Raw genomic sequence first — 6,984 nt, 5'->3', positions numbered from 1 at the left:
AACCAGAGAGGACCCTTCATAGACTTAGAAGGAAAGCAAGAGGGAAGAGAGTACTGGGAGAAGAAGAATCTGAAGGAGAATCTGAGGACAATTTTGAGGAAGCTCTAGATCTCAACATGGATAGAGAAGTTCACAACCATGAGAGAGCTGATGGAAACAATGCCATTCCTGAGAGGAGGGTTCTTAGTTCATACATAAACCCAACCTCTGGGAATTGTGGTAGCAGCATTCAGAAACCACCCATTCAGGCCAACAATTTTGAACTCAAACCACAGCTAATATCACTTGTGGAGAATCATTGTTCATTTAGTGGTAGTGCTAATGAAGATCCCAACCAACATCTCACAAAATTCCTGAGAATTTGTGACACTGTGAAGTCCAATGGAGTCCAGGAAGATGCCTATAAACTGCTTTTGTTCCCATTTTCACTTAGGGACAAAGCAGCTAAGTGGCTGGAATCATTCCCAAGGGGGAGTCTAACAACATGGGATGAGGTGGAAAGCAAGTTTCTGGCACGTTTCTACCCCCCACAAAAGGTCAATAGGCTTCGATCTGAGGTTCAGACTTTTAGACAACAAGATGGTGAAACTCTCTACGAGGCATGGGAGAGATTCAAGGATTTGACAAGGAAATGCCCACCAGACATGTTCCATGATTGGGTGCAATTGCATATTTTCTATGATGGACTCTCTTATGAATCAAGGAAGGCTGTAGACCATTCATCAGGAGGTTCATTGAACAGGAAAAAGACTGTGGAAGAAGCCATTGAAGTGATTGAGACAGTGGCTGAGAATGAGTACTACTATGCATCAGAGAGGCACAACACTAAGGGAGTCATGGAGCTGAACCATGTTGATACAATTCTAGCCCAAAACAAGGTGTTTGCCAAGCAACTAGCAGAGCTTACCAGGCAATTAGAAACAAAGCAAGTGGCTGCAATACACACACAAGATCAAGAGGAAGTAAGCATTGAAGGAGGTGATTGGGAAGAGGCCAACTATGTGGGAAACCAACAAAGGCAATCATATGATCCACATTCCAACACTTACAACCCAGGATGGAAAAATCACCCAAACTTTGGGTGGGGGAACCAACAAACCCAACCACAAAACCACAAACCTTACAACCACAACCAACATAACAATTCCACATACCAAAACTCCAACCAAAGATCATACCAAGCCACACAAAACACTTACTCCCAACCATCATATCATGGCCAAAATAATCAACCTACCCAACTTAATCCGAACCAACAATTTCAAGATCAATTAAACCGGATAGAAGGAATGATGGCAACCATGAGTCAAGACATAACCGAATTGAAAAGCTTCAGGGATGATGTGAGAGCTACCTTAAGAAACCATGGTGAAAAACTCAAGAGGATGGAGTCTCAAGTAGGAGAGCTATCTCAACAGGCCCCCAAATCAACTGCAGTGTTCCCTAGTGACACAGAAAAGAATCCTAAAGGGGAACAAAAGAGAGTGAGATGGGAAGAATGCAAGGCCATCACCATATTGAAGGAAGTCTCAGAAGAAGAAGGAATCAGGCCCTCAGAGCAGGAGCCAGAAACCTTGAAGGAAGGTGTGGAAGAAGCTAAGCAGGAAAGTGAAACTAAGCAAGCCAAGGAACTGCAAAAAGGCACGATGGAAACATACCAACCAAAAGCACCATTTCCTCAGAGGTTAGGAGGAGGTGAAAAAGGGAAAACCTATTCAAGGTTTTTAGAGACATTTAACTCTCTCCATGTCAATATTCCCTTTCTTGAGATTCTCCATCAAATGCCTACACACATCAAGTATTTAAAGGAATTGTTGAGCAAGAAAAGAGTTTTGAAGGGAGGACAAACGGTAACAATGAACAAAGAATGCAGTGCCCTCATCAAGAAGGACACAGTCTCTAAGAAAATAGACCCAGGAAGTTTTCATATCCCTTGCATCATAGGGGAAACAAAAATTGACAGAGGATTCTGTGATCTAGGAGCTAGCATAAATGTGATGCCTCTAACTCTTATCAAGAGGCTACAACTGAATGAGGTGAGATCCACTGATGTAATCATACAACTGGCTGACAAAACTCAGAAGCAAGATGAAGGGGTAGTTGAAAATGTGCTGGTGAAAGTGGGGGATTATTACTTCCCCACAGACTTTGTCATTGTGGACATGGAGGAAAGCTACTTACACCCTATCATTCTGGGCAGACCATTTCTAGCCACTACTAGAGCACTCATAGATGTAGAACAAGGAGAGCTAATTCTGAGAATACATGATGAACAGCTCATTTTCAAAGTTTTCAAACCTGCATCTGAGCCTGAACCAGAACCTGAAAAGCCTAAGGATGATAGTAGCCATCTGTGTTTGGAGGAAAGTGATCCAGCAGCTGAAACTCTAAAACAGTCCTTGGAAGGCAAACAAGAGTTGCAAGAGTTAAAGCCACAAGAATCAATGGAAACAGATCAGAAGGATCCTCCTGATATAAGGGTCAATGAAGAAATCCTCAAGAGAAAGGGAAGAATGATAGGGAAATTGCCAAGAGGGTGGAGAAACAAGAAAATTCCCACTGAAGGTTTTTCTCCGGGAGATAAAGTGATATCAAGTCATTATCTGCCAATCCCACCTGACCTCAAAACCATTCCTTCCCAGCTCCCTCAAGTGTTCACAATCAGGAAAGTTCTTTCTATGGAACATTTAGAGGTCATGAAGGAATCAAGTGGGGACGTTTGCATAGTGAGAGGAGAAGACGTCAAGCACTACAATCCACCCTAACAAGGGACAACCGTCAAGCTAGTGACGTTAAAGAAGCGCTTCATGGGAGGCAACCCATGTTTTTAATATCCTTACTCTTTTTTTGTTTTGTTTTGCATCTAATAAAGCATGGCTTCTTATGCATGAACTTGAATCCTCAGGACAACTGCTGAAAGAGTGCACTAAACATTGCATATAAAATACAATTTGTCTCTAAGTTTGGTGTGCCTAAGGGCACCCCAAACTTTATTCAAAGTGCATTCAATTTTTCTTGCAAAGAGCACAACCAAACATTAAGTTTGGTGTTCCTCTTTGAACACGGTTCATGAAAAGCAAGAAGTTCCTCTGGATTTCGAAATTCATGACAAGTAGACCATTCACATGTTTTAATACTTTGGTTTCAATTACTTAGGGTAGTAACTTTGTTTAGAATCAAAGAGCCAAAGTGACTATGATTTATTGGAATTATGCACATTCATTAAGGACAACCAATATGGATTTCATGTCATCAGGAGACGTTACCAAACACTAAGTTTGGTGTCCAATAATAAGTGTGCATACATACAAAAGTCACGGCTATAAGCTCATGGAGTCAATCATTGATTTACATGTGCAAGTACTATTCATCATTCACATGGACCGAAAAATGATAGCAAACTTGTTTGTTTGTGCAGGTACAAAAGAAAAGACAAAAATGGAGGAAAAAGACAAAGGGAGGTACGGTGCTTGGTCAAAAAGAAAGTTCACAAGTCTTTGAAGCTAACACATGGGAAAAGGAAGTTCTGCAAGAAAAGATTGCTACATGTACAACCTAATGCACCCGAAATACTTCCAAGAAAATGAAAAGCAATTTGTCCTTCTCCCTAATCCATATATTTACCATCAAGCCACCCTTCACAAACCACCCTAGCCGTCCATTTTTCACTTAAGGGCCCTATAAAAAAACCACTTGGGGAACGACTTCAACACCACCAAATCTCCTTCATGCACATTTTCTTCATCATAGCATAAACAATCTCTTGCCGAAAATCAACCTCCCCACATTTCCAACAACACTTCTTGTTTCACCTTGTCAACTTTAGCTTGTCACTTACCCCAAAACTAAAGAACCAATGGCAGCTTCATCTAGCCACAAAAGAAGAAAAGACAAGCAACCAATGGAGGAGAACAGGGAATTCGATGCAAGGAGATACAAATCAGTTTTCCATGAGATTCAAGCCGAATGGATGAGACCTAAAAGGGTACTAGCTGAGGTTCCCTTTGACCTTGAAAAGGATGAGTTCCCAGGTGTTTGGGAGAAGATCAAAAAGAGGAAGTGGGAGCTCCTGACTAAGCCAATCACTAAAATCAACATCAACTTGGTGAAGGAGTTCTATGCAAATGCAGTGAGGGAAGACTCAACCAAGAAACCCACATACAAAAGCTATGTGAGAGGGGTGGAAGTTGACTTCAGCCCCAAGGCAATCATGAAAACTCTTGGCCTGAAAAACATACATTTCAGCCAAGCAAGTTATGAGGAAAGGATGATAGGAGAACCTGACTACACGACTATTGCTGAAGATCTTTGTGCCATCAGAGCTGAATGGGTGAGAAAAACAAGAGGGGCTCCAAGAGTCTTGAGAAGGGGAGACCTAACACCTGAAGCTAAAGGGTGGTATGCAATAGTTAGGAGATCCATCCTACCCACTGCAAACTCTTCAGAAATAGTCCCTAAAAGAGCCATCTTGCTTCATTGCATTATGGTGGGAGGGGAGATCAAAGTTCATAAACTCATTGCTGAACAAATACAAGAGTTTAGTGAGAAAAGTGACCCTGAATCCTGGCTCCACTTCCCTAGCACCATTATTAGACTATGCATCGATGCCCAAGTACCACTTGAAGATGAAAGACCTAATTGGCTATATCTGGGATTGGCCATAACTGCGTACAGAATGACTCTTGGCCCAACTCCTCCAAGACATACAAAAAGAAGAAATGAAGAAGGGCAACAAGCGGAAGAAGAGCAAGAAGCTGAACAAGAAGGACAGAGAGGAGAAGATAGAGAAGAAGAGCAAGAAGAGCAAGCAATTCCAGAAAGAAGACAACGAACTCCTAGAGACCCCATGGATATGAGCAGAATGCAGGAAATCATGGAAGGAATGTCTCAACAATACATGAGGTCTCAGGAGAGACAAGAGGACTTTCACCTAAAAATGATGGATATGCAAAGGAAATTTGAATCAAGATTCTTGGATCTGCAAAGGGAACAGAATTTACACTTACAGGAATCCTTCAGCCACATATGCCAACACCAAGATGCCAATGTCTTGGCAATCAAGGAAGCCACCACTTTACAGAATGCAAGATACTCAGTCCAAGCTGATTACAACATCAGTTCGCAAATCAAGCTTAACTACATAGGGGAACATCTACACAAGATGGACCCAGCATTCCCAGCTTTTGATGAGTATTTCAAAGGAAGGAAAGAAGAAGAAATAAACAAGGCAATGATCCTTGAAAAAGGAGTGGAAGAAACAATGAAAAAAGCTGGATTCTGGAAAAAGCTCATGAGAAAAGACAAAGGAAGCACAAGTGGTCAAAAAGAGGCAGGAAGCAAGAAGAAGCAGGATCCTAAGAATTAAGAAGAACCAAGCAATAAATAAGAGGTGGTCTCGTTCCTTAATAATCAAATGATAATTGGTGAATTGTCTTTATGAGCTTCCTTTCATCATAAGTCATTTAAGTGTTATGTGGAGTTCTTTTTTTAGTGTGAGTGTCTATTTATTGCTTTGAATAAAGTGAATGCCTAGATGTTTGGATATAACTTCACCTTCTTAAACAAGGCTTGCCATGCTTGTTCTGTTTCCAAAAATAAAAGAAAAGTTTGAACAAAAGTAACTTGGCTAAATTAGTGACAAATCAAGAAGAATTAAGTGGTGGTATGCATGCTTGATTGTTTAGTCAGATCACTGGAATTAGAGTGTAGAATTATCATTTTTTGTGTAGAAATTGAAAACTGTCTATGGATCTTGATGAATAAATGTCTTTGGCCATGAAAAAGAAAGAAGAAGAAGAAGAAAAAGCCACTGAAAAAGGGCAACCAAAAAGCAAAAAAATTGAGAAAATAAGCTAGGTACCAATGGTTTGAACTTCTGAGACAAATGCCTGTGGTGTTTATGTATTAAGGATATGCTTGGATGAATAGGTTCTGAGGAGTGTTTCAACACTTGGTAACTTGGGTTAACTAACCCGGGATTATCAACCAAAAGTCCATTATCAAGAGCAACCTAAATACAAAACATTTAGTCACACAAAGAGGTGCTGGGCACCAATGTCTCAAGAAAAAATGTGAACTAAAATGCCTAAAGTGGATATGTGTAGTGCACTGATAAGAAAAAAAGAAAATGCCAAAGGCTTGTGCAACACATGACACTAAGCAAACAAGGAGCAAAGGAGCTCTAAGAAAAAGAAAAGAAAAACAAAGAAGAGAAAAGTGCCAAGTACATAAGAATAACAAGAGGCCATAGCAGTGTTTGATGGATGCAATGAAAAAGTGATAATCTTACCTGATAAGAATGAAAAAGTGATGCTGCAACTTTCTGCATAAAACCCTTCTGAGGAACTTCAGATGCTTGCTAATATAGCCAATGTAATTGCTTTCTGTTTCATACTTTCTTCTTAAATAACTCAGGACTTGCTTAGGGACAAGCAAGTATTAAGTTTGGTGTTGTGATGCCAAGGCATCTTAGGCTAGTTTCACTAGTATTTTTCTGTTAGTTTTAGTGGTTTTATGCATTTTCTTGAGCTTAAAGTAACCAAGAATGGTTAAAAGAATAACAAAGCAATGAACCATCCAAACAATATGATTTTGATGCAAATTCCATGAGTTTTTAGTTATATTACTTAAATGCTATGAACGGAAGATTTCTCATGAAATTTTGCAAGACTTTGATGTAATTGTTTGGATGATTTCAGGAAAGAAGAGGCTAGGCAAGGAAGCAACAAAGTCAATAAAGGAAGCTTGAATATCACATGTGGAGTTTAAGTTCCAGTTTAAGCCTAAACTGGAGCTTAAACGCCAGAATCATGAAGGCTAAGAAATGCTGGAATTGAAGTTTAACCTCCAGTTTAACCTTAAACTGGAGGTTAAACGCCAGAATGAGAATGCCAATCGGGAAGCATTCCACGTTTAACCTCCAGTTTAACCTTAAACTGGAGGTTAAACGCCAGAAGTGGGAAATGCACCAGGGAGCCATTTCCA

The 6,984-nt window shown here is 40.2% G+C and overlaps 1 non-coding gene across 1 annotated transcript; it reads right to left on the bottom strand.

Moving 5' to 3' along the window:
• Nucleotides 1-542: 542 nt before the first annotated feature.
• Nucleotides 543-646, bottom strand: LOC112746745 (small nucleolar RNA R71). Its single transcript, XR_003174612.1, has one exon. It is a non-coding gene; the product is annotated as a small nucleolar RNA R71 (small nucleolar RNA).
• Between the last annotated feature and the right edge of the window lie 6,338 nt (nucleotides 647-6,984).

This window comes from Arachis hypogaea, chromosome 14 (assembly GCF_003086295.3).
Source record: "Arachis hypogaea cultivar Tifrunner chromosome 14, arahy.Tifrunner.gnm2.J5K5, whole genome shotgun sequence".
NCBI lineage: Eukaryota > Viridiplantae > Streptophyta > Magnoliopsida > Fabales > Fabaceae > Arachis > Arachis hypogaea.
The sequence above is the reverse complement of the archived record's forward strand: the minus strand, read 5'-3'. Positions and strand labels throughout refer to the sequence as shown.